The sequence below is a fragment of the Eurosta solidaginis genome, chromosome 5 (genome assembly GCF_040869045.1).
Source record: "Eurosta solidaginis isolate ZX-2024a chromosome 5, ASM4086904v1, whole genome shotgun sequence".
Lineage (NCBI taxonomy): Eukaryota > Metazoa > Arthropoda > Insecta > Diptera > Tephritidae > Eurosta > Eurosta solidaginis.
In genome coordinates this window covers 227,705,577-227,733,161 of record NC_090323.1, presented here as the reverse complement: position 1 = coordinate 227,733,161, position 27,585 = coordinate 227,705,577, and the positions used below count along the sequence as shown (strand labels likewise).

General features: G+C 34.2%; 1 protein-coding gene across 3 annotated transcripts in view; it reads left to right on the top strand.

Annotated features, from left to right (window-relative positions):
* The window catches only part of Vdup1 (arrestin family protein Vdup1), a 178,941-nt gene that overhangs the window by 65,625 nt on the left and 85,731 nt on the right, over positions 1–27,585 (top strand). The window contains exon 1 of one of the 3 annotated variants that reach the window (XM_067788695.1): positions 2,555–2,669. The exons of the other annotated variants lie outside the window; for them this stretch is intronic. The gene's annotated coding sequence lies outside the window, so the exon portion shown is untranslated. Of the gene's footprint in view, positions 1–2,554; positions 2,670–27,585 lie in introns of those variants that run through there. 3 annotated transcript variants of the gene reach the window in all.

Sequence of the window (27,585 nt, the reverse complement as noted above, 5' to 3'; positions counted from 1 at the left end):
AGATCGGCAACCGGAAAACTGAGCCGTCAAATCGAAACTTGTGAAACTCTGCCGGTAAGTTACTGCTATCACTCCTTTATTATAATTGTCAACCATTTTTAATTATATTATTATTATATATTTTCAGGTGGTGGACGGCTTCCAGAAAATTGAGTTGCAAAGTATGCCCCCTGCTCCAGAAAAAATTAAATTTTCCACCGATTCGAAGTACTTATACGACATGGCCCATGCAATATCTAGCGGCGTTGTTCCGGTGGATCTGGCTAACATCAAACCAGGGAAAATTGTCCATTCTCGGTGGCTCACCAAGGCAGCTAGATTATTGCGATTATATGTGACAACGGAAAATCCAGATGCAAATTTAAGAATTCTGGTTGAATTTATAATTAAATGTTATGTGCCAATGTACTTCAATATCAACTATTACAGCTCTGTCGTGTACGGCAGTGCATTATTTTTCAAGTTCATTGGTTGGTCACGATTTCTAGAAACTCTTTTACGCAAAATTGTCAATCAAGTAATTAAAGATAATTCATATTATGCGCATTCGGAAAATATCTTGTTATCAATGTTGTTTGATGATAGCAAAGAAAAGCGCGACTGTGCCATCAAGAAAATTCTACGCTATCGAACCGATGTTGACGAGCCAATGGAACTTAGAGTTTATAAAAAACCAGATATAAACTTTAATTGCACAAATTATACGGAAATGATCAATTTGAATGATACAAATATCGTATTTGAACCACCATTCACGCGAAGCATTCCGTACGATATATTGAAAGAATATTTAAATCAAGATGATCCACCGTTTAATGATCCAAAAATTCCATCACACATACAAGGAACGGAAGGACATGTTCAATTGCTAGCTAGTGTTTCCAAACGGGTTATACCGGAAAATGTAGAGGCTGTTATGGCGACGACATTAGAGAGCAGTGCGAAATTGCCCAGACTTGAAAGTAAAAAAGACTTCAAACAATAATTTTTTTTAGTTTCTTTTCTATAACTCATTTAAATTAATTTTTTCATTTACATATGTTCTGACTAAATAAATTTCTTAAGAGAAAAAATAGATATTATTATAAATAAATAATAAATATTATTATAAATAAATAAATAAAAATAAAGGAAAAACTTAGCCATTTAGCTGATTTCTTCATGTAAAGTGCAAACCCGGCGATTTTTTGAAACGTTTGTATGGTGAACCGCCGGGGGGGTTCCAGGGGGTGTGGCATCGGTGGGTCGGCCTCCAAAGTTAGTGGGGGTCGGTCATACATTTGGACTCGATTGGAGCACTCTAAAAAGGTCAAAGTGGGATTTTTCAAAATTTGCCCCTACCCAAAAGTTCGACCCAAATTGGGGGATATCAGAATTCGTTTTAGAGGTATGGTTCCTTCGGCAAAGTTTGTTATTTTGATTCTTAGAATACGATTTTCACAGAGCAATGAGCGATTTTTTAATCGACCCGCCCTAATACATAAATACCTTGAATTTTGCGAATAAATAGTTCACTGCTCCCAAATATGGTTTTATGGCAGTACACAACAGAACATATTAAGCAGTTTGGAAACAGATAAAACTAATTAAGTATATCTGGTTTTTTTTTTTTTTGTATTTTTTCAATACAAATAAAGTTGTTATGCACGTTTCAAATTAATAACACAATCCAACTCTGCTAGTACATATATAAACAAACAATTGCTAGGAAATTTCTTTTGGCAAAAGTATAGCAAAATATTTGTTCAAGACTGAGCTCATTTCACTTCGCTAGTATATACATAAATTTGTGAATAAATAGTTCCCTGCTCCCAACTATGGTTTTATGGCAGTACAGAACAGAACATATTAAGCAGTTTGGAAACAGATAAAACTAATTATGTGTATCTTGTTTTTTTTTTTTTTTGTATTTGCTCAATACAAATAAAGTTGTTATGCACGTTTCAAATTAATAACACAATCCAACTCTGCTAGTACATATATAAACAAACAATTGCTAGGAAATTTCCTTTGGCAAAAGTAAAGCAAAATATTTGTTCAAGACTGAGCTCATTTCATAAATGCCTTGAATTTTGTGAATAAATAGTTCCCTGATCCCAGCTATGGTTTATGGCAGTACACAACAGAACATATTCAGCAGTTTGGAAACAGATAAAACTAATTAAGTGTATCTTGTTTTTTTTTTTTTTTTTTTTTTTAATAAAGTTGTTATGCACGTTTCAAATTAATAACACAATCCAACTCTGCTAGTACATATATAAACAAACAATTGCTAGGAAATTTCCTTTGGCAAAAGTAAAGCAAAATATTTGTTCAAGACTGAGCTCATTTTATTTCGCTGGTATATTTATTTATTTATTTGTTAGTCTACAAATTTTACAATTAATCAGACTAAATATGAATGAATGAATGAATATAAATGCGGATTACAGTGTAAAATTAACAAGCATACATAGTGAGCGAAAATATATTATAAAATATGTATATACATATATTATTGAATCAGTTGTCAGGATGGACTGTGATGCCGAGCAACGGAATTGATTATCAGTGATGTCGAATGATTTGGAGCAGCTGATGTATATTTAACATACAATAGTAGGGCTGCGATGTGCGGGATGTTGGAAAGGACGTGATTCCAAGCCACCCGCCCAAAGTAACTGGAGCAGGTAACAGATTTAGTTTAACATGTGATTTTGAAACAGTTATGAGTTCAAGGCAGTGAGTATATATTTTTTTATACTGTAAAGTGTGTCGTAAGTATCAATATTATTGCAGTGATTATTGAAATCTAGACACAGCCAACGAAGAGGTTCATGGATTTGAAAATTCGATCTACATGTATTTAAATATAGCGGTTGGAAATTCCGAGAGGGCCTAAAAGGGACATTAAGCATCACCTCGCCAAGCAGAAATGGACTGTTTATCGTCCCCCTTAATAGTTTTACCATAAATAAAACGCCAAGCATCTCCCTACGGCTCTGTAGTGAAGGCAGCTGTAAAAGTTTTAACCGGCTGCAATAGGGCGGTAGGTTCCTTGATGGATCCCAGGGCAAATGATTTAAAGCAAAGAGCAAAAGTTGCTTCTGGACCGATTCCAATTTTTCGCTATGAACCGGATAACGCGGGTTCCAGATAATGGAAGCATATTCCAATATAGGTCTTACTAACGATAAAATAAGATTTTTAGTGACATAGGGGTCATTGAATTCCTTTGACCACCTTTTTACGAAAGCCAAAGTGCCTCTAGCCCTATTCACACACGATTCGATATGTAATTTGAAGTCCAGTTTAGGGTCCATTATAACGCCAAGATCAGTAAAGTTTGTGACTTGCTTAATGATATAATCACCTATCATGTACTGATAGGTTTTAAAAGATTTCCTCGTAAAACACATAAACTTGCACTTCGGTAAATTTAGTGACATGACGTTCACGTCACACCACTCAACCAGGTTATTCAGATCAAATTGAAGAAGTGCCCTATCTTCAGGTGAGCGAATGGGCATAACCAGGTTGACATCGTCAGCGTACATCAGCGGTATGCAGCGCTTCAAAACATTTGGGAGGTCATTAATGAAGAGCAGAAACAACACTGGACCAAGGTTACTGCCCTGTGGAACTCCAGAAGACACATTGATGAATTCAGACAAGCAGTTGTTAAACACAACGGTTTGCTTTCACCTACCAAGTACGAAGAGACCCAAGAGAGAAGCCGTGATGGAAAACCCAATCGATCGAGTTTTAGTAGGAGTAAGGAATGGGAAACTTTATCAAACGCCTTACTGAAATCAGTGTAAATGACATCAACCTCGCAGTTCGTCCTTAAGTTGTTGGATACGTGGGTTGTGAACTCCAGCAAGTTAGATACAATGGACTACCCCTGCAAAAGCCATGTTGTGACAGGTCCACTGCCGAAGATACTGCAAAAGCCAGTTGATTTGTGACAACTGATTCAAATAGTTTTGGAATAGCACAAAGTTTGGCTATTCCTCTATAGTTTGTGACACAAGATCTACTCCCACTTTTATAAAGTGGTATTATAAACGACTCCTTCCACTTCTTAGGGAATAGCCCTTGCCTCAAAGAGGCATTAAATATATAATATACATAAATACCTTGAATTTTGTGAATAAATAGTTCCCTGCGCCCAACTATGGTTTTGTGGCAGTACACAATAGAATATATTAAGCAGTTTGGAAACAGATAAAACTAATTATGTGTATCGTGTTTTTTTTTTTGTACTTACTCAATACAAATAAAGCTGTTATGCACGTTTCAAATTAATAACGCAATCCAACTCTGCTAGTACATATATAAACAAACAATTGCTAGGAAATTTCCTTTGGCAAAAGTATAGCAAAATATTTGTTCAAGACTGAGCTCATTTCATTTCGCTGGTATATACATAAATACCTTGAATTTTGTGAATAAATAGTTCCCTGCTCCCAACTATGGTTTTATGGCAGTACACAATAGAACATATTAAGCAGTTGGGAAACAGATAAAACTAATTATGTGTATCTTGTTTTTTTTTTTTTTTTTGTACTTACTCAATACAAATAAAGGTGTTATGCACGTTTGAAATTAATAACACAATCCAACTCTGCTAGTACATATATAAACAATCAATTGCTAGGAAATGTCTTTTGGCAAAAGTATAGCAAAATGTTTGTTCAAGACTGAGCTCATTTCATTTCGCTGGTATATACATAAATACCTTGAATTTTGTGAATAAATAGTTCCCTGCTCCCAACTATGGTTTTATGGCAGTACACAATAGAACATATTAAGCAAGTGGGAAACAGATAAAACTAATTATGTGTATCTTGTTTTTTTTTTTGTACTTACTCAATACAAATAAAGGTGTTATGCACGTTTCAAATTAATAACACAATCCAACTCTGCTAGTACATATATAAACAAACAATTGCTAGGAATTTTTTTTGGCAAAAGTATAGCAAAATGTTTGTTCAAGACTGAGCTCATTTCATTTCGCTGGTATATACATAAATACCTTGAATTTTGTGAATAAATAGTTCCCTGCTCCCAACTATGGTTTTGTGGCAGTGAAATGTTGAATTGTAAGTAAAAGAAATTCGGACGTTTGAAGTCGGATCATTATTACTTAATTCATTTTATTAAAAGAAATTCTTTCCTATTTATACATAATTTCTTAACCTATACATTCATAATTATTCTAATACTAAAGATATGTAGATTTGTATTAGTGGTATGCACACATGTAGATTTGTGTTAATAGTATGCATATATGTAGGTTCGTATAAATGGTATGCCTACATGTAGATTTGTATGCAAAGTCAGCAGATTGCTATTCATGTAAAATGTTTGTATGTGAATATTTCGTTAATTCACATTACTGGTTGTATGTAAATATTTTGGTGACAAACTAACATTGACAATCGGCAGTGTATTGACCGGAGTGTGTGACTAAGCAAAATTTGTAATGTGTGAACTGACAAGGGTTTCATGTTCGGCATTCCATTAATGTTGGCTTACCGCTGTGTTAGGTCAATATAATTTATGTCTCATAATATTGTAATATGATTATGCTATTACTAAAATGTATTGGCATAGAAGTTCATGATGCGTCATGCCGCAAATGTATTGCATAGATGGGCATGACGCATAATGCTACACCATCCGCCTTAGAAAAGGAGGATTATATAATTGTTTTGTGAACAATTGTATAAGACTCTTTGTTCGAATTGTAAATGATTTTAAATGATTCTAATTTTAGATGATTTTGGTATTTTACTGTAACTTGATATTATAGTGAAAGAGTTTGTGTACTTTGTTTCTAATATGCTAACCTTGATACTTTTATTATTTTTACATTTTGTTTTTTAATAATGTTTTGTAATAGTTCTTATTTAACAATTATTTTACGCATAAAAATGTTAAATGTATTTTGCACAGCCGGTCTTTAAGAGCGTCGACTCACTTAAAAATCGGCATGTTTTTACAAATTATTATTAAATAACCGAGTAAATTGGAATGATTATTAAGTTATCAAAAGATGTTTTGAATGTGTTTAAGCCTATTCGTATGGACTATTATTTCCTTATCTTTATTGTTCCTATCATTATTTTCTAAATTATACCACACTATTTTCCTATCGAAATTTTTCTATGTATATAAGTTACCGTAAACATTTTTATTGTTTATCTATCTACCGAGAATTAGAGTAAAAATATTTTCCTATTAATATTTTCTAATCTATTGGGGTTAAAGTAAAGTATTTTTCCTAATATGTAAAATTATGACCTTATGAGGCCTAGGCAATAAATGATTGTTTTATTTTATTAAACTAATTCCGCATATCATTCAAGAAAAAAACATTTTTTTTCACTTGACATTTTTTCATTCATAATAAGGTAAATTTGTAATAAATTGCATAGAAAATAGAGGGGTTGCTGACGGAAGAGCGGGTAGCTATGTATTGGTAGTAGTTCTATTAATGGATAAGTGGAAGGTACAGTGGGTGCAAAAATGTTTCGTATCTTTAAATGTTCTTTTTATATTTTCGATAATTTCATACTTTCCAGCAATTTCTTTGATCTTATTTGTCATGCGATTTATGCGGCGGCCACCAACACAGAATCGTCATGACTGTTATGAAGAATTTATTTTTATTTTTATACCGGGATTTGTCACTTTCACAACCTTTTTGGGTTTGTGCCATTGTTTGATCTTAGAGAACTTGGGTACCTACTTTTATTATTTTAAATTTGCCTACTCGAGTAAATATTCAATTAATTTTCACCAATTTGTCCCTCAGGACAACTGTGTTTTTCTTAAACATTTCAAGTCCTGGATTGGCGGCATTTGTACAACGTGTGTACAGCCTGATAAGTAATTGTCCTAAGTCAATTTTATCATCTACAATCAGGTTGCTTGTATTTCTTACGCTACCATTTTAGGAGCACGACATGTCTTCTTGCTGCAAATTTATATAGCGCTTTATATATGTATCGGTTCTCTTGTGACTTTTCATTATTAAATTTTTTTTGTTGTTATGGGCTGGTTTTACAATTTTTGTATTTTTTCTTGTTTTAGTTTTTGCCTATTTCCACTGTCCTAGAATTTTCTATTGCTTCATGACCATGTTTGTCAGGAGCATTCACAGCAATTTATGCAAATTTGGATTTGCTATTAAATTTTGGCAGGGTTAATGAGTCTGCACTTACTGTTGATTGGGAAATTTTAAGAGTTATTATTATACTTATTTGTTGCTCTTCCTCAGCTTTGGGTGTGGTTTTAAAGGGGTTTAGGGTATTTTGAATACTAAATGCGTGCTTGAGCATTTTTCAACTGAACTGAACGTGCTCGATCGTTTCCTCCTCCAACCCGCACTTCCTACATCTGCTATCACTGACCAAGCCCAATTTAAAGGCATGTGACGCCAGAAGGCAGTGTCCAGTCAGAATACCCGTCATGAGTTTACAGTCCTCTCTTTTTAATGATAGAAGCAACTGTGTTTATCTAAGGTTGTAAGACCTACACATAATCTTCGACACTTTACAGCCCCGCGCTTGAACCCACGCCTTTCCTGCTTGGTCGATCATGTGCACCTCTCGCCTTCATTAATCTCGCCCAATCTAATTGGGAAATCTACGGAGCAAGCTTCAAGGGATGCGCCCTTTTTAGCTAATTCGTTACGGCTAATATTTCCGCTTGGAAAACGCTACAGTAATCCGGCAGCCTGCAGGATCTGCTTATTTTCGGATCAGCGCATTATACCGCAGACCCTACTCCTTCCACTACTTTGGAACCATCGGTGTACACATGTATCGCCTCGTCCGCCATTTGCGCACCCTTGCGCCAACCGTCCACCTCTATTGTGGCCTTAAGATCTCCCTCAAAGCACAGGTAGGGAATCATGTAGTCTGTTCGTCTTGTGACTGATGACGCTATACTACTATGGCCATATGGTCGGCGCTCAAGCTGCCCGAAGTACCGAGCCTGGTTGCGGTCGTTAACGCTTTGTTCTTTGCTACCAGGTCTACAGGTGGAATGTGCAGAATGGCATACAGTGCATCCGTCGGGGTTGATTTCAGGACTCCCGTAATGCTAAGCATCGATAGTCTGCATACCCCCTCTAATTTTTTGAGGTATGTTGTTTTTTGTGTGGCTTTCCACCAAACAAGAACTCCATAGTATGGAATAGGGCTTACAATCGGTGTAAAAACCCAATGAGAAAGAGAGGGCGATAGGTCCCACGTACACCCCAGCATTCTTTTACATGTATAGAGTGCCGTTGAGGCCTTCTTGACCCTCTCCTCCACGTTGAGCTTCCATGACAGCTTACTGTCTGGGATGATTACTAGATATTTTGTGCAAGGTTTCTCCTGTAAGGTCACCGCTCCTAACTTAGGCCTGGTCCAATTTGGGACCTTGTACCTCTTTGTAAACAAGACCATATCCGTCTTCTCCGCATTGACTTTCAACCCGACATTAGATGCCCAGGTATGAATATCCCGAAGCGCCCGATCCATCAAAGAACTAATCGTTGGAAGGCATTTTCCACTTATGACAATTGCAACGTCATCTGCGTAAGCCGTAAGTTTTACGGGTCCCTCATCGAATTGCCTGAGCAGTTGGTTGATGACCAGCGTCCACAGCAGAGGTGATAGCACCCCTCCCTGCGGCGTGCCCCTGTCCACTGATTTCGTGGACTCGTACAATCCCCATTGTGATGTAATCTTTCTGCAATTTAACATGCAGCCGATCCATCTGATTAAGGCAGGATGTACTTTAATGTAATTAAGACCATCCATAATCGCCCATTTTGCAACATTATTGAAAGCCCCGGCAATGTCCAAGAAGACTCCTAGAGCATACTCCTTATATTCCAGGGATTTCTCTATGCCTATTACCACCCTATGCAATGCCGTGTCTACCGACTTGCCTTTGGTGTACGCATGCTGTGTTGTGGAGAGCAGCTTTTCATCCACGTTGGACTTTATGTACACATCTATCAGCCTCTCAAAGGTTTTGAGCAGAATGGTTGTTTGGAGCAACTTTTGTTTCTGGTTCAGCTGGTGGTTCATATTTCGCTATCCTGTTCTCTGATGTTTCAGAGTTTCCTTTTCCTACCTCGTAGCCAGCTATGGCTATCATAATGCCTTGGGCTATTTTTGTCCACCAAGCCATGTTGAAATTTTCCTATAATTATTTTTCTGCTTTTGTGGGAAATGAACTAAATTTAATTTTTAATAAAATTTTTGATTTTATTCTTTATCCTATGCATTCCATTTTGCTTTTATTATTTTTTCCTTATTTAGTTGACATAAAAGTTAAAGAAAAATTTTGTTGGAAAAATTTGTTTAATTTTAGCATTTTAATGTACAAATTTTTTTTCAATTTACGCAATATTTTAAAAATTAGTTTTTATGCCATTTTTCCTGATTTATTTGACATTATAAAGATCTAAGAATAATTTTGTTAATATTATTTTTCCTTATTTAGTTGATATTATAGAAACTACTGTTTAAAATTTGTTTTTAAAATTTTTTGATTTTCTTAAAAAATTTTTTTTTTTTGAAATTTAATATTTTTGACATTTCTATTTTTCTTAAATTGAAATTTATTTTTTTTTTCGAATTTTCTTTACAAAGTATTGTTTAAAATTAAATTTTATGTAATTATTATTTTTCTATGCCACTTTGGGCTTCAATCTTTTTCTTATTTTTTCATGAAATTTTCTTTTAAAAGGAGCGTATTACGTATTATTTTCAATTTATATTAGAGAAAAAAAAAAAATCCTAAGCAAAAACTTTCGTTTTTGCTAATGGTTAAGCGTCCGTAAAGGCCGCCCAATTTATTTCTAAATATACTTATGATATGCCGCTTTCCACCAATCATGATGCCAGTTTAAATCGTAGTGTAAAATTGTATACCGTCAGTCGAGTTGATATATTATTCTACTTCTTCTACGCGCATCCAACTGCATCCAAATTGGTATGCTGCCAGTTTGGTTGAAATGTTATTCCACTTCTTCTATGCGCAATCAGCTGCGTCCAGTTGATATGTTTTAAAAAAATGTAATATCCGTTTATGCTCCTCGTCCAAGTAAAATATTCGCCAGTGTTCCTCATCCAGTATTCGCCAGTGCTGTTCAGTAGTGTTAAAAAGTATTTTGCTATGACTTTTTTTTTTGTTAGTCCTCTTTGGCACTAATGTATGTCCATTAACTTTTGACTAATATATTTAATTTAATATTTTAATATTTGACTAAAAACTTGGCAGGATATCTGTTCAGCAAGATCTAGCGACTTTTGCTTAAGAGCAAATTTTCAGCTAATTGAAGATAAGGCTGGCAGGATCGCCATGAAATGTTGCGTATCCTGCTCCTTGTTATTAACGCGACAGGGTCTTCCGACCAGCTAGATCTTTAGCAGTTTTGCTAATTCCTGATCAAGCTGGCAGGATCGCCATGAAATGTTGAATTGTAAGTAAAAGAAATTCGGACGTTTGAAGTCGGATCATTATTAATTAATTCATTTTATTAAAAGAAATTCTTTCCTATTTATACATAATTTCTTAACCTATACATTCATAATTATTCTAATACTAAAGATATGTAGATTTGTATTAGTGGTATGCATACATGTAGATTTGTATGCAAAGTCAGCAGATTGCTATTCATGTAAAATGTGTGTATGTGAATATTTAGTTAATTCACATTATTGGTTGTATGTAAATATTTTGGTGACACTAACATTGGCGATCGGCAGTGTATTGACCGGAGTGTGTGACTAAGAAAAATGTGTAATGTGTGAACTGACAAGGGTTATGTTCGGCATTCCATTGATGTTGGCTTACCGCTGTGTTAGGTCAATGTAATTTATGTCGCATAATATTGTAATATGATTATGCTATTACTAAAATGTATTGGCATAGAAGTTCATGATGCGTAATGCGCAAATGTATTGCATAGGTGGGCATGACGCATAATGCTGCAGCAGTACAAAATAGAACATATTAAGCATATTGGAAACAGATAAAACTAATTATGTGTATCTTGTTTTTTTTTTTTTTTTGTATTTACTCAATACAAATAAAGTTGTTATGCACGTTTCAAATTAATAACACAATCCAACTCTGCTAGTATGTATATATAAACAAACAATTGCTAGGAAATTTTCTTTGGCAAAAGTAAAGAAAAATATTTGTTCAAGACTGAGCTAATTTCATGTCGCTGGTATATACATAAATACCTTGAATTTTGTGAATAACTATGGTTTTATGGTAGTACACAACAGAACATATTAAGCAGTTTAGAAACAGATAAAACTAATTAAGTGTATCTTGTTTTTTTTTTTTTGTATTTACTCAATACAAATAAAGTTGTTATGCACGTTTCAAATTAATAACACAATCCATCTCTGCTGGTACATATATAAACAAGCAATTGCTAGGAAATTTTCTTTGGCAAAAGTAAAGCAAAATATTTTCTCAAGACTGAGCTAATTTCATTTCGCTGGTATATACATAAATACCTTGAATTTTGTGAATAACTATGGTTTTATGGCAGTACACAACAGAACATATTAAGCAGTTTAGAAACAGATAAAACTAATTAAGTGTATCTTGTTTTTTTTTTTTGTATTTACTCAATACAATTAAAGTTGTTATGCACGTTTCAAATTAATAACACAATCCAACTCTGCTAGTATGTGTATATAAACAAACAATTGCTAGGAAATTTTCTTTGGCAAAAGTAAAGAAAAATATTTGTTCAAGACTGAGCTAATTTCATGTCGCTGGTATATACATAAATACCTTGAATTTTCTGAATAAATAGTTCCCTGCTGGCAACTATGATTTTATGGCAGTACACAACAGAACATATTAAGCAGTTTGGAAACAGATAAAACTAATTAAGTGTATCTTGTTTTTGTTTTTGTATTTACTCAATACAAATAAAGTTGTTATGCACGTTTCAAATTAATAACACAATCCAACTCTGCTAGTATGTACATATATAAAAGTAAAGCAAAATATTTGTTCAAGGCTGAGCTCATTTCATTTCGCTGGTATATACATGAATACCTTGAATTTTGTGAATAAATAGTTCCCTGCTGGCAACTATGGTTTCATGGCAGTACACAACAGAACATATTAAGCAGTTTGGAAACAGATAAAACTAATTAAGTGTATCTTGTTTTTTTTTTTTTGTATTTACTCAATACAAATAAAGTTGTTATGCACGTTTCAAATTAATAACACAATCCAACTCTGCTAGTACATATAAAAAAACAATTGCTAGGAAATTTCCTTTGGCAAAAGTAAAGCCAAATATTTGTTCAAGACTGAGCTCATTTCATTTCGCTGGTATATACATAAATACCTTGAATTTTGTGAATAAATAGTTCCCTGCTGGCAACTATGGTTTTATGGCAGTACACAACAGAACATATTAAGCAGTTTGGAAACAGATAAAACTAATTAAGTGTATCTTGTTTTTTTTTTTGTATTTACTCAATACAAATAAAGTTGTTATGCACGTTTCAAATTAATAACACAATCCAACTCTGCTAGTATGTACATATATAAAAAAACAATTGCTAGGAAATTTCCTTTGGCAAAAGTAAAGCAAAATATTTGTTCAAGACTGAGCTCATTTCATTTCGCTGGTCTATACATAAATACCTTGAATTTTGTGAATAAATAGTTCCCTGCTGGCAGTACACAACAGAACATATTAAGCAGTTTGGAAACAGATAAAACTAATTAAGTGTATCTTGTTTTTTTTTTTTTTGTATTTACTCAATACAAATAAAGTTGTTATGCACGTTTCAAATTAATAACACAATCCAACTCTGCTAGTATGTACATATATAAACAAACAATTGCTAGGAAATTTCCTTTGGCAAAATTAAAGCAAAATATTTGTTCAAGACTGAGCTCATTTCATTTCGCTGGTATATACATGAATACCTTGAGTTTTGTAAATAAATAGTTCCCTGCTGGCAACTATGGTTTTATGGCAGTACACAACAGAACATATTAAGCAGTTTGGAAACAGATAAAACTAATTAAGTGTATCTTGTTTTTTTTTTTGTATTTACTCAATACAAATAAAGTTGTTATGCACGTTTCAAATTAATAACACGATCCAACTCTGCTAGTATGTACATATATAAACAAACAATTGCTAGGAAATTTCCTTTGGCAAAAGTAAAGCAAAATATTTGTTCAAGACTGAGCTCATTTCATTTCGCTGGTATATACATGAATACCTGGAATTTTGTAAATAAATAGTTCCCTGCTGGCGGCTATGGTTTTATGGCAGTACACAACAGAACATATTAAGCAGTTTGGAAACAGATAAAACTAATTAAGTGTATCTTGTTTTTTTTTTTGTATTTACTCAATACAAATAAAGTTGTTATGCACGTATCAAATTAATAACACAATCCAACTCTGCTAGTATGTACATATATAAACAAACAATTGCTAGGAAATTTCCTTTGGCAAAAGTAAAGCAAAATATTTGTTCAAGACTGAGCTCATTTCATTTCGCTGGTATATACATAAATACCTTGAATTTTGTGAATAAATAGTTCCCTGCTGGCAGTACACAACAGAACATATTAAGCAGTTTGGAAACAGATAAAACTAATTAAGTGTATCTTGTTTTTTTTTTTTTTGTATTTACTCAATACAAATAAAGTTGTTATGCACGTTTCAAATTAATAACACAATCCAAATCTGATAGTATGTACATATATAAACAAACAATTGCTAGGAAATTTCCTTTGGCAAAAGTAAAGCAAAATATTTGTTCAAGACTGAGCGCATTTCATTTTCTTTTTTTCTCGGACGTTGTGGCAGGGCACTGCCCTCAAGTGGCCCGATGGAACCAGGCTAATCCTGTTTTTTTTTTTAATTCATACATACTTTTTTTTATATCCTAATTCTTATTTATGTGTTATTTATTTTTTTTGTTTTGTTTCCGAGTCTTTGAGAGTCAGTGGCTTCTTAAGCGCCGAGATCTAAAACCACTCAGCTACAGAGAAACTCATCAGCTGAGAAATATTCACAAAATACAATAGATTAAAAGTATACATATAATTTTTTAATTATTAAGAGAAGATAGAACCGTCTTTTTTATGGCAAAGAGCGAGTCCGAAACATCAATTATTCTCGAGTGAGTGTTATAATCATCGCACAAACATAGAAAAGGTTCGTGTAGTTGGAAATTGCTTCTGCATTGTTTAAGAATTATAGGTTTATAATGCCTTGAAACTCGGCATGGAACATTCAAGTTTACTTCGTTCGAAAGAAATGGGCTTGAAATCGATTCATTTCAAAGTCTAGCCATAAATAGTGCACCTATCATTTCTCTACGACTTGCAAGGGTAGGAAGATTTATTAGTTTTAATCGATTAGTGTATGGAGGAAGATTATACGGAGAGTCCCATTGAAGATTTCTCAAGGCGAAAAGTAAAAACTGTTTTTGAATTGATTCTAGTCTATCCACATGAACTTGATAACGCGGATTCCAAATTATCGATCCATATTCTAATATCGGCCTCACCAATGATGTAAAAAGGGTTTTTGTAACGTAGGGATCACTAAACTCTTTTGCCCATCTTTTCACAAATGCTAAAACTCCTCTCGCTTTATTGACTGTGGCATTAATATGAGCGTTGAAACTAAGTTTGCAATTCATTGTAACTCCCAAGTCAACAAAAACATCAACGCTTTCCAGAGTTTGGCCATTAATTGTGTAAGAAGCTGGCTGTATGCTCCCACGTGAAAAACACATGGATTTACATTTTTCTATGTTGAGAGGCATAAAATACTCATTACACCAAGTAACTAAACGATTTAAATCCGCCTGGAGTACAGAACGTTCTTCAACCGACGCGTATGACTTAAAAAGTTTTTCGTCGTCGGCATACATTAAAATTTTAGAATATTTTATAGTTGTGGAAACATCGTTTATAAAGATCAAAAACAGAATAGGACCGAGATGGCTGCCCTGAGGCACACCGGAGGGAACATCGATGACATTCGAACAAATGTTTTTAAAAATGATGTAACGACAGCCTTTCACCATAGGTACTGGTTTGAGTGAATGGTAGCGTGTGTCCGTATCTGTGTGTAGTGTGTCTAGGTTCGTGCCTCAGCCGCAATGTTGCGAAGAACGTATCTACACTCCGCTATGACAACATTGTTGCAGCGGAAGTGACCAGTCGCTTCGGCATCAGGTTGTTTTTAGCTGCAACAATGTTGCCAAAGGTATAGCTACATTGCGGTGAGGGCACGAACGAAATGTATCTGTGTAGGTGTTATTTTGTGTGAATGTACACATGTGTGAATGTATGATTGTGTAAATTCATAAGCCGAAAGTAAAAAGCTTGCATGTGTTAAAACTATCCGTTTTGAGTAACTTTCCTTAACACGGCGGTAGAGATAAAAAGGCAAAACGTTAGGCAACGGGCCAAAAGTACATTTTTAACAGTGTCCTGTGGTGGTTGTCAAAGAAGTGATCATTTAAAAAGTGCGTGAAGAAAGTCTGTTAAAGTGCGCGAATTAAACCGCAAAGTTACCAGTTTGGAAAAAAAAGAAGTTTTCTTAAATTGTGCGCGCCGCGCCGTAAAGTATAGTTTCGGGATATGTATAGCCGAATCAACCAAACCCTCACAAAAAGGCGATAATCAGCCAGCCAGATCCAGGTTATTCCACCTCCAGTTTTTGTTTGTTTTCCTAGGCGTGCTCGACGGGAGCTGTGACATTAACCTAGTCCATCTCCCAAGCAAGCCCAAATCAAAATTGCAAGCATATACATAAGCCTACGTACAAATATATGTATGTAAGGTGAGTATATGAGCATGCAAACAAAAAATGTATGTGACAAATATTTTACTTAGTAAAGTTTGGTTTTTTTATTCTTTTCTCCTAATTCTAGGTCACCCTGCTAGTTGGTAGGACCCACTGGGCACAGCCATTTCCGGCATATCGGCCACGCAACAACAACTACAAACCGTACCATTTGGCGGCACCCAGCCTGAACAACCAACGACCGCCACAACGACATTTTTTTATATTATTCAGCGCACCACAGCAACAACCACAACTCTTTGATTTGGCAGCGTACATCAATGTTATACTGACGCAAACTGCTCCAATAACACTTCTTATGCCAACAAACCGACCTAAACAACAGCAACAATTACAACGAATTTTGGTTACAGCAACAACAACACTCACAAAATCCACCGGCAACACAATCAAAACGAACCCTGTTAACCTATCTTTATGCTATATCCACCTGGTCTAAAATCGCAGCAACAACCACTACGACATTTTCAGCAACATTTTTGAGACAATAGCAGCAGCCATCAAGGGCCAACAACAATTAAATTGAAATTTTTTTATTTATACGTACATTGTTGTGATTTTCAACTTTTGGTTTTACCTTTTGGGTTTAGAATTAGTTGTACACAATTTTACATTTTTTTTGCCTATAACGCACTTGTAAATGTTAGGGGCATAAATTTCCATGCTTGCCTACAATTTTTCAGGTTTTTTTTATATATATTCACCTTTTATTTTTATTTTTTGTTTTTACGACATTAATTCTGTTCTTCCATCTTTCATAATTCTGGTCATTTCACTTTTTTTTACCTATGCATTATGCTCATTTCGTTTCCTTTGGGTTTAATTTTTCTTTTTTCAACTTGGTTCCTTTTTTTGACATTTGTTATTAGAATTCCAATCCTCCAGATCTTCCCTATAACTTTTGCTTTTCTTTGCTTTTGTTTTCAATTTTAGCTCCTCCCTGCCTTACTCAGACCTTCATGGAAATCCTTTCCTAGCTTCACAAGCCCATGTGGCTTCTTTGATTTAGAACAACACCCCAATTTTCTTAAGTTTTTGGCCACCTAAATTTTTTGCCAACTTAAGATGTGGTAAATTACCCTGCTTTTCATCGGCACCAAAACCCGGTTTCTAGCTGTGCAAGCGGGCAACAGCTGTCTATTCTATTAAAATTGTTTTTTTTTTATGCACATTTCTTCTTTTACATCGCCACCACAACTACAGATTTCATACTACCAACTAAACGATTCTCCAAGATCACCATCGAGTGATCTTGCTGAGTAATTGAGTGACAAATGTATGTTTGAGTCTTTTTTTCCCTTTCAGCCAGGCATGCTTAACGAACGAAACGATATCATTTCGTTACGATAATCAACGCTAATAAACGAAACGAAGTCACTTCGTTTCGTTTATTAACGTTAAGAACGTCAAATTAACGTTAATTTGACGATCTTAACGTTAATAAACGAAACGAAGTGACTTCGTTTCGTTTATTAGCGTTGATTATCGTAACGAAATGATATCGTTTCGTTCGTTAAGCATGCCTGCTTTCAGCACAGATATCTACTCAACTGCATCGGCGCCGTTGGAGAACGAGAGACCGGTGAGTGCAATTAAAGAATTTGGTATTTATGTTTATATCAGCGTACATATGTATGAACATGTATTGAGATATATTCACTGATCTTGAGAAAACAGAAGATCAGGAAAGAAAGAAAAAAAGTGTGAACATATGTCCGTACATAATTACGACAATTATACAAACATACATATTTTACTTATCTGCTTGCAAACTCAGTTGCTTTTAGTTCCTTTTTTTACTTCCTTCTATTTGTCCATTTACGGTAGGTCAGGGATTAGGGTTTTGCCTTTTTCATTTCCTTTTTTTTTACCTTATATTGTTTACGCGTTTATGAATTCGGAATTGTATCTTTAGGATTTGAATTCACTGACTGTAAGTGTTAAGATATTAGGGGGGTCAGTAACAAAAGGCAGAGGTTTGAACTTCTATAGTGAATTTTTTTATCTTGTTATTTTTTTCTGTACCCTTTGGAATTGGAATCTAACTTGTTAAGAAATTGGGTAATGAGAGGGCATTAAGGAGGGTCGGAATAAGTTTAGCTTAGTTTGAATTTATTTGGAGTTAGAGTTTCTGGTTCACTAATTGAATTGTATAATAATGCATTGTCTTTAGGGTAGTCTAAGAACCAAGCGGCAGCTTTATTAGTTGAAAGTTAATTTAAGCCTTATATAAGATTTTTCTCTATCAGTTAAACTCATAGTTTTCTTTTAGAGACTAAGAAAATTGAATTCATGAATAAAATTGTTAGTATGTTTGAATGAAATTTGAATATATTCATTATGCAGGGCTAGGTTGACAATATTTGGTGTAGGTGCTGCGCTTGTGCGCGATAAGGGTAAGTGAAGGTGAACATAGGGAAATTACTTGTTGACGGACGGACGGACTCATGTCAGGTTTGGGGGAACTGTAAGTAGATAGGAGTCAGCACAGTGCCCACGGTGCGGTGCAAGTTGCACTGCAGAGGGAGGGTAGACTCCACCTGACAGGACAGGCCTTCATCTTTTTCCCCCTCTTAACTTTCCCCTCACGTATGTTTCGATCTTTTTCAGCTTTCCCTTCTTTTTCTCATCATGCAGGTATGAACCCCTATTTTGTTCATGTACCTGCTTGCCGCCGCTCCTCGCCACCCAAACAGTCAGCCACGTAACAATGACTCTTTGAGTTCTACCGCAAAGATAGGAGGAGATTCAGCGAGTTAGGCCAGGTTGAAAAGCAAGCAATTCAAGTTTATAAACAAGTAATGAGTGGCGTACTTTGTGGAATGCTTTGCTGAAATCAATGTATATAACGTCGGTATGATGATTGTTTCTAAACCCATTAAAGACGTGAGTTGTAAATTCAAGCAAATTGGTTGCGGTTGATTTAGCTCTACAAAAGCCATGCTGAGAACTATCTATCAATGTAGAAATCGAAAATGTAAGGTGATTAGTAACGATTGCTACGAAAAGCTTGGGGATAGCGGAGAGCTTTGCTATTCCACGATAGTTTTCAATAGACGACTTTCTTCCTTTTTTATGGAGTGGGATAAGAAAAGATTCCTTCCAAGACGTCGGGAAAATGCCATTTTTTAAAGAAAGGTTAAACAGATCAGATTGGCAACCACCGTGGTGTGATGGTAGCGTGCTCCGCCTACCACACCGAATGCCCTGGGTTCACACCCCAACAAGCAACATCAAAATATTAGAAATAAGGTTTTTCAATTAGAAGAAAATTTTTCTAAGCGGGGTCGCCCCTTGGCAGTGTTTGGCAAGCGCTCCGGGTGTATTTCTGCCATGAAAAAGCTCATCTGCCTTGCAGATGCCGTTCGGAGTCGGCATAAAACATGTAGGTCCGTCCCGTCAATTTGTAGGGAAAACCAAGAGGAGCACGACGCAAATTGGAAGAGAAGCTCGGCCTTAGATATCTTTTGAGGTTATCGCGCCTTACATTTATTTTTTTTTAAACAGATCAGTAAGGGGCTGGTAAATGTATTCCGCACATTTTTTAAGAAAACATGTTGGGATCAAATCGGGACCGTATTTGAAGGATTCTTATAAGGTCTTTAGATGTAGTAGAACATCTTCAGGCAACAAATGTGGGGCATATATTGAGTTACTAGACTGGAGCTCTTACGGATAATTTGTAGGTGATGAATCAACCACAGCAGATTAATTAGAGTGAAAGAATTGAGCGAAGAAGTTTGCAATCTCGTGATCGTCGCTGAAAATGCTATTTCTAAACTTCATGGCAGAAGGAAATCCGTTAGTTCTGAGTTTAGAATTTACGAAATCATAAAAAGACTTTTGGTTGCAAATAATGTTTCTTTTAATTTTACATATGTAAGCTTTTTATTAAGTTCAAAAATACTTATGACGGAAAATAGCGTACTGTGCATAATCAGAATGTAAACCGGTTCTCTTATATAATTTGAATAAACGTGATTTCTTATTTTTCAAAGCTTTTAAATCTTTAGTAAGCCAGGCTTGCACTGGTTCAATGTACGAGCATGTGCGTTTGGGTACATGTTTTTCAAATAAAGTATAAATGGTTTTATTAAAATATAAAACGTTTTGCTCTACATCCTCTTTATATTGAGGCCACGTTATCTCAGAAAGCTCTTTATTTAAATTGTTGAAATTAGTTTTGGAAAAATCAAATCATCTTCGTTGTTTATGATTTCGTAAGTTATCTCAAGGAAAGGATGGTAAACGTCTTCTGGCAAAACAAGCGGTTCACACCGAGTTATAGAGAATTTAGATATGTATGTCGTCAACAAATGCTAAGTCTAAGAATTTTCCAAACTTATTCGGAAAGAAGTTGATCTGATTAAGGCAAAGACCAGTAATTCCATCCAAAAGGTCATTGTTATGCATCTTGGATGATACGGGGACAATAGTGTGATCAACGGTATTCCAAGATATATGTGGCAGGTTAAAGTCGCCTAAAACAATCATTAAGTCCGTGGGCTTTATCATCGAATTTACTGATTGTAACAGTGAAATATGGTGCATACACACTGACAGATCAGAAGACGGTGGAATATAGCAAACGGCTAAGTAAATATGACCCCGGCCTAGTAAGATTCGGACGCATTTAAACTCGATGGAATCAACTTCGGCTAAATTAACATCTTCAGATGGAATTGAAGACTGTACAGCTAGCAAGACACCACCTCCGGTCCTATTTAAGCGATCATTTCTATAGGTCTGATACTCACCGCAAAAAATTTCGGAATTTAAAACATTGGGTTTCAGCCATGTTTCGGTAAAGGCAATAATATTATAGTTACAGTGAATGGTTTTCAAATATAAGTCAGTTAATTTAGTATTTAAGCCTCTAACGTTTTGATAGTAAATGCTTAACCAAGATGTTTAATTAAGTTTTTTGGATCGGAACTTTGAGGAGGAATTTTTGCTACATTTTGAGTAATCTCAATAGTCTTATGCTGGTATATACATAAATACCTTGAATTTTGTGAATAAACAGTTCCCTGCTCCCAACTATGGTTTTATGGCAGTACACAACAGAACATATTAAGCAGTTTGGAAACATAAAACTAATTTAGTGTATCTTGTTTTTTTTTGTTTTTTTTTTTGTATTTAATTTGTTTCAAATTAATAACACAATCCAACTCTGCTAGTATGTATATATACAGTGAAACCTTCCTTGGGCGGACACTCACCGTCGGCTGATTTTTGTCCGGCCAAGAGAGGTGTCCGGTTATGGGAGTGGGTAGCTTTTTGTGAAGTTTTGAATTTAATGCTTACCAATTGCTCATTTAAATAAAATATATTCATTAGATTGCTCACACAAGATTTGTGCTTATTAATTCCAAAATTCATACACATGCATACATATCTCATAGAAAGTAATAACAAAAATAAAAATAAATATTCTACTTAGAGCAAGGCATTAGTTGTTTGCTTATTTAAAAAACTGGGAAATTGTCGATTGACGTAAATTTTGTTGTTTATTTACAAGAAAAATATTTTGCATATGGCTCTCTAATTTTTGCAGCAATTCAAAAGCAACCACGTCTTCGCTGCAAAATCTTTTCAAATTTGAAATAGCGGCCAAGGCTGTTTCGTTTGAGTTAATTGGGTTAACTTCTTCGTGAACGCTCTCAGTATCAGTATCATCAATCGTTTCAAAACTTTCAGCCATTACAACGTCCAGCTCTAACTCAGAGCTCTCGGTCCATACATTATTATCAATTGCTACGAGGTCATCCCAAGTTGAGTGACTAGACTCTCCAAGTGTTTTTGATAATTCCCAAATAGAAGCAAGCGTTGCTACCGGCAAATCATCTTCGGGCTCGAATTCAGCTGAAATATTATTATTTTTGTCTAAACCTGCTTTCTGGAAGCAATTTTTCACGGTTTCCGGTTGAACCTTCGCCCATGATTCTTTTATAAAATGTATTCCTTCTAAAACATTTATATTTTTGTTTGGCGAACCTGTCTCCATGCTAACCATGATATTTTTTACTTGCAAGTTTCGATAATTAATTTTAAAATTTTGGATGATTCCTTGATCCAAAGGTTGGCAAACTGACGTCGTGTTACTGGGAAGAAAAATTACCTTAACATTTTTCAAACTCATATCACGCGGACGAGATGCCGCGTTGTCAAGATATAATAGTACTTTTCTATTTTGCAACTGCATTTTTTTGTTAAAATCTGTCAACCACTGTGACATCACCTCACGGATCATCCATCCCTTCGTATTTGAATACCAATGAACTGGCAGATTTTTAATATCAATTGATGCAAACGCTCTCGGCCGTGCAGCTTTCCCAATAACAAGTGGTGTTTCTTTCTCTCCTGCCATATTAGAACAAAATAGGACAGTCAGATGCTCTTTCGAAAGTTTGCATCCTCGACATACCTCATTTTTTAGAGCCAACGTTTTGTTTGCAAAGCTCTATAGAAAAGGCCCGTCTCATCAGCATTATAAATATCCCTGGGGCCATATCTAATTAGCATTGATGGTAGTTTTTCCAAAAATTGCTTGACATCGTGCATACTAACAGCAGCACTTTCACCACAAATGTAACGAAAAGTTATAACTTATGTTATGTCTGGTTCGCCATTTTTGTAACCAGCCCTTAGAGGCTACAAAATTATTGACAACCTGTTTTAAAGCGATATCTCTAGCCTTTTCCTGAATTATTGGCCTGGATATTGGAACATTTTGGCTCCGGGCCCTACAAAACCACACGTAATACATCTCGTCAATTTTTTTTATATCTTTCATAAAGGACCTTCTACTTTGAATATTGCTTCCATCCATCCATTTCGCTCGGATATCTTCTTTATTTTTAACGATGTGCGCAGCCTGGGTTTTTCCAATTTTAAACCTTAAACAGTTAATATAAGGACTCTGTACATAACTAAGTCGATTTTTTTTCATTGAAAACTGTTTTTACACTCCGAATATAAATTTGAATGATGTTTTTTTATTAAAACTTACATTTTCGCTAATGCTCGTGCGGACAAATTGTTTTCCTCACTAGCGTTTATGATCGCAATTTTTTCTTACAAACTCACATTCGACCGCGACATTGTTTTACGTCTTTTACTTTCACTGAATACACTTAACTGAGCAAACCAAACTAAGCATGCGCTTTAAAAAATATTTTCAACAAACACGGGAATCCCCTATTTTTATTTACTCACATCGTATGTGTGTACACAACCACTAAGACGTTTTTTAATAGTCAGTATAATTGTAACGAACATTTTGCATTGTTATGTATGTAAAGTTTTGTCCGATCAAGGGGAGTTCGCGTCCGCTCAAGAGAGGTTTTTTTCTGATTTGTTATGAACCGAAATCTCTTTGTCCGTTGACAAGAGGTTCGCGTCCCCTTAATAGAGGGTTTTGGCCTAATTTTATGACAAATGACTGTCCGCGTGCGGCCAAGCCGGATAAAAGAGGGGCATTTGTTTTGAAAAATGCACTTAAAACTTGGTGCATGAAAAAATGTCTGCCCAAGGGAGGTGTCCGATTATTAGAAGTGTCCGTTAGGAGAGGTTTCTCTGTATAACCAAACAATTGCTAGAAAATTTCCTTTGGCAAAAGTAAAGCAAAATATTTGTTCAAGACTGAGCTCATTTCATTTTGCTGGTATATACATAAATACCTTGAATTTTGTGAATAAATAGTTCCCTGCTGGCAACTATGGTTTTATGGCAGTACACAACAGAACATAGTAAGCAGTTTGGAAACAGATAAAACTAATTAAGTGTATCTTGTTTTTTTTTTTTGTATTTACTCAATACAAATAAAGTTGTTATGCACGTTTCAAATTAATAACACAATTCAACTCTGCTAGTACATATATAAACAAACAATTGCTAGGAAATTTCCTTTGGCAAAAGTAAAGCAAAATATTTGTTCAAGACTGAGCTCTTTTCATTTCGCTGGTATATACATAAATACCTTGAATTTTGTGAATAAATAGTTCCCTGCTGGCAACTATGGTTTATGGCAGTACACAACAGAACATATTAAGCAGTTTGGAAACAGATAAAACTAATTAAGTGTATCTTGTTTTTTTTTTTGTATTTACTCAATACAAATAAAGGTGTTATGCACGATTCAAATTAATAACACAATCCAACTCTGCTAGTGCATATATAAGCAAACAATTGCTAGGAAATTTCCTTTGGCAAAAGTAAAGCAAAATATTTGTTCAAGACTGAGCTCATTTCATTTCGCTGGTATATACATAAATACCTTGAATTTTGTGAATAAATAGTTCCCTGCTGGCAACTATGGTTTTATGGCAGTACACAACAGAACATATTAAGCAGTTTGGAAACAGATAAAACTAATTAAGTGTATCTTGTTTTTTTTTTTTTTGTATTTACTCAATACAAATAAAGTTGTTATGCACGTTTCAAATTAATAACACAGTCCAACTCTGCAAGTACATATATAAACAAACAATTGCTAGGGAATTTCCTTTGGCAAAAGTAAAGCAAAATATTTGTTCAAGGCTGAGCTCATTTCATTTCGCTGGTATATACATAAATACCTTGAATTCTGTGAATAAATAGTTCCCTCCTGGCAACTATGGTCTTATGGCAGCACACAACAGAACATATTAAGCAGTTTGGAAACAGATAAAACTAATTAAGTGTATCTTGTTTTTTTTTTTTGCATTTACTGAATACAAATAAAGTTGTTATGCACGTTTCAAATTAATAACACAATCCAACTCTGCTAGTACGTATATAAACAAAAAATTGCTAGGAAATTTCCTTTAGCAAAAGTAAAGCAAAATATTTGTTCACGGCTGAGCTCATTTCATTTCGCTGGTATATACATAAATACCTTGAATTTTGTGAATAAATAGTTCCCTGCTGGCAACTATAGTTTTATGGCAGTACACAACACAACATATTAAGCAGTTTGGGAACAGATAAAACTAAGTGTATCTTGTTTTTTTTTTTTTTTTTGTATTTACTCAATACAAATAAAGTTGTTATGCACTTTTCAAATTAATAACACAATCCAACTCTAATAGTATGTACATATATAAACAAACAATTGCTAGGAAATTTCCTTTGGCAAAAGTAAAGCAAAATATTTGTCCAAGACTGAGCTCATTTCACTTCGCTGGTATATACATAAATACCTTGAATTTTGTGAGTAAATAGTACCCTGCTGGCAACTATAATTTTATGGCAGTACACAACAGAACATATTAAGCAGTTTGGAAACAGATAAAACTAAGTGTGTCTTGTTTTTTTTTTTTGTATTTGCTTAATACAAATAAAGTTGGTATGCACTTTTCAAATTAATAACACAATCCAACTCTAATAGTATGTACATATATAAACAAACAATTGCTAGGAAATTTCCTTTGGCAAAAGTAAAGCAAAATATTTGTTCAAGGCTTAGCTCATTTCATTTCGCTGGTATATACACAAATACATTGAATTTTGTGAATAAATAGTTCCCTTCTGGCAACTATGATTTTATGGCAGTACACAACAGAATATATTAAGCAGTTTGAAAACAGATAAAACTAAGTGTATCTTGTTTTTTTTGTATTTACTCAATACAAATAAAGTTGTTATGCACTTTTCAAATTAATAACACAATCTAACTCTAATAGTATGTACATATATAAACAAACAATTGCTAGGAAATTTCCTTTGGCAAAAGTAAAGTAAAATATTTGTTCAAGGCTTAGCTCATTTCATTTCGCTGGTATATACATAAATACATTGAATTTTGTGAATAAATAGTTCCCTGCTGGCAACTATGGTTTTATGGCAGTACACAACAGAATATATTAAGCAGTTTGGAAACAGATAAAATTAAGTGTATCTTGTTTTTTTTTTTGGATTTACTGAATACAAATAAAGTTGTTATGCACTTTTTAAATTAATAACACAATCCAACTCTAATAGTATGTACATATATAAACAAACAATTGCTAGGAAATTTCCTTTGGCAAAAGTAAAGCAAAATATTTGTTCAAGACTGAGCTCATTTCATTTCGCTGGTATATACATAAATACCTTGAATTTTGTGAATAAATAGTTCCCTGCTGGAAACTATGGTTTTATGGCAGTACACAACAGAACATATTAAGCAGTTTGGAAACAGATAAAACTAATTAAATGTATCTTTTTTTTTTTTTTGTATTTACTCGATACAAATAAAGTTGTTATGCACGTTTCAAATTAATAACACAATCCAACTCTGCTAGTATGTACATATATAAAAAAACAATTGCTAGGAAATTTCCTTTGGCAAAAGTAAAGCAAAATATTTGTTCAAGACTGAGCTCATTTCATAAATACCTTGAATTTTGTGAATAAATAGTTCCCTGCTGGCAACTATGGTTTTATGGCAGTACACAACAGAACATATTAAGCAGTTTGGAAACAGATAAAACTAATTAAATGTATCTTGTTTTTTTTTTGTATTTACTCAATACAAATAAAGTTGTTATGCACGTTTCAAATTAATAACACAATCCAACTCTGCTAGTACATATATAAACAAAAAATTGCTAGGAAATTTCCTTTAGCAAAAGTAAAGCAAAATATTTGTTCAAGGCTGAGCTCATTTCATTTCGCTGGTATATACATAAATACCTTGAATTCTGTGAATAAATAGTTCCCTGCTGGCAACTATGGTTTTATGGCAGTACACAACAGAATATATTAAGCAGTTTGGAAACAGATAAAACTATGTGTATCTTGTTTCTTTTTTTTGTATTTACTCAAAACAAATAAAGTTGTTATGCACTTTTCAAATTAATAACACAATCCAACTCTAATAGTATGCACATATATAAACAAACAATTTGTAGGAAATTTCCTTTGGCATAAGTAAAGCAAAATATTTGTTCAAGACTGAGCTCATTTCATTTCGCTGGTATATACATAAATACCTTGAATTTTGTGAGTAAATAGTACCCTGCTGGCAACTATAGTTTTATGGCAGTACACAAAAGAACATATTAAGCAGTTTGGAAACAGATAAAACTAAGTGTATCTTGTTTTTTTTTTTTTTGTATTTACTCAATACAAGTAAAGTTGTTATGCACTTTTCAAATTAATAACACAATCCAACTCTAATAGTATGTACATATATAAACAAACAATTGCTAGGAAATTTCCTTTGGCAAAAGTAAAGCAAAATATTTGTTCAAGGCTTATCTCATTTCATTTCGCTGGTATATACATAAATACATTGAATTTTGTGAATAAATAGTTCCCTGCTGGCAACTATGGTTTTATGGCAGTACACAACAGAATATATTAAGCAGTTTGGAAACAGATAAAACTAAGTGTATCTTGTTTTTTTTTTTGTATTTACTTAATTCAAATAAAGTTGTTAAGCACTTTTCAAATTAATAACACAATCCAACTCTAATAGTATGTACATATATAAACAAACAAATGCTAGGAAATTTCCTTTGGCAAAAGTAAAGCAAAATATTTGTTCAAGGCTTAGCTCATTTCATTTCGCTGGTATATACATAAATACATTCAATTTTGTGAATAAATAGTTCCCTGCTGGCAACTATGGTTTTATGGCAGTACACAACAGAATATCTTAAGCAGTTTGGAAACAGATAAAACTAAGTGTATCTTGTTTTCTTTTTTTTGTATTTACTCAATACAAATAAAGTTGTTATG